Source organism: Penaeus monodon, chromosome 20, assembly GCF_015228065.2.
Source record: "Penaeus monodon isolate SGIC_2016 chromosome 20, NSTDA_Pmon_1, whole genome shotgun sequence".
Taxonomy (NCBI): Eukaryota; Metazoa; Arthropoda; class Malacostraca; order Decapoda; family Penaeidae; genus Penaeus; species Penaeus monodon.
In genome coordinates, this window is record NC_051405.1 from 45,020,716 (window position 1) to 45,022,459 (window position 1,744).

Sequence of the window (1,744 nt, forward strand, 5' to 3'; positions counted from 1 at the left end):
AGAAGAAGAAGAAAAGGAATTTGTGATAGGTAATAGATGTTGGCATTTTCATCAGACGTAACTCTGAGGAAATGTTTCTCTTTTCTTCGTCTTTTCTCCCTCATGTTTCTGTTCTTATTTGATTTTCACTTCGAATATTTATCGTGTAAAACAAACAAATAAACGTAGCAGTAAAAAAAATAATATTAGCCGTTGTAATGAGGATAAAAGCATAGGAATCAACTTACAAGCCGACTTTATTTTTCCTCCAACAAAAGCTGTGTCACTGGCGCTGAAACGTTTGTTGGGGTCGGTGTGTCAGTTTCCTCAACCCACCTTGGTTCTTTTAAATATCCTGCACTGGGGGGGCTTACCCAAAGTAACAAAAATAAGCTCATGTATAACACCAGAGTCAATTTACGAATAAATCAAGAAAATATGTACTCAGTATATACAAAAGTAATAGGGTAAACACTGGACAGTGCATTGTATCCACCTTTATTAGTCGTAGGTAACAATAAGACGGTGATCGTGTGCAGTACTTAAAGACGGTTACGGGCACACCCAAAGAGGCTGTAAATATATATTTTTTCCACAGTGACACTTATGCAGTTATCTATATCACAAACGTTTCAAACCAAGCAAGGCATTAAGCTCGGGTCGATACCTCGCCGCGTAGCCTAATGCACAGGTGCGGAGTGAAACCCAAAGGCTTATTCGCGCAATCATGCCTCTTTATTTTAGAGTACAGTGGCATAAGACTAGCTCTTTACAAAGCCTCGACAGGAAACTGTTTTCAGGCCTTCCATATATTTAGAGATGAATTCAAAAAGGATATTCACATGACTTCATATTCTGAAAAGTCTAAAGAACAATTCTTTGCCATAGAAATCGAACGACACATGCCAGCCAAGGGCAGAAACAATCTCTGTCCATGACACTTAGCTTTTGGGGGCGAGTCACGAGGACAGAATGCAGGAAATAAATGTCGACCTCACAGCCGGTCCGACCTCCTGTTGCTTTGGTAGTATGAAAAAGCTAGCATTTTATATTATGAAGAAAAGAAAAGAAAAGAAAAAAACGTGATAGAGACCAGTAGATAATGTTTTTCAACGCTGGGGATATGATTAGTGTCGCTGATAAGGGTTAATACCTTTGGGGAAGTGATTGGCACATTATCTCCGCTGCGTGAGTGGACACATAATTACATGTTTCGTGATTAATGAACTTGCTAAGTCAGCAAATGATAAAGTACTATCGAAGCCACTCATTTCCCGGGCAGATACAAACGAGAGAGAACGCTGACTTTGTAGAACACCTCTCCTGAATTCCTTGTGTGAGTTTGTGTCGAGTTAGCTGAGTGTGCGCATGTTTAGAAAAGGAGAATGTAGCAGAGACACAGCGTCATTGCTTTCAAGTTTAGTTTAATCACTGGTCTCTAGTACATGGAATAAACTGTAACAATAAGGTCACCGCTGGAGACTCCCGTAACCTCTTCTGGCCTCACCAAGTAGCCTCGTGTCATGAGGCATGTGGTAAGGCAGCCCCTGGCCTGGCTCTTCCAAAGGATAAAGGATGCAGAATCACTCACAATATGATTAGCAGCGGCAGGGAGGCTGCTTGGCTGCTGGCGTTGTTGAGTCCCTAGGCACAGAGTTATATACAATGGGAAATCTTAAGTGACAAACTTAATACACAAAATATTGTCTCTGATCAGTATGTTCAGGTAATTTTAGTGCAGAATCGTAAACATAAATGAAGTTTA

At 40.6% G+C, this 1,744-nt stretch overlaps 1 protein-coding gene across 3 annotated transcripts in view; it reads left to right on the top strand.

Annotated features, from left to right (window-relative positions):
• Nucleotides 1-1,744, top strand: part of LOC119585869 (probable G-protein coupled receptor AH9.1) — a 6,035-nt gene that overhangs the window by 1,768 nt on the left and 2,523 nt on the right. The window lies entirely within an intron of this gene.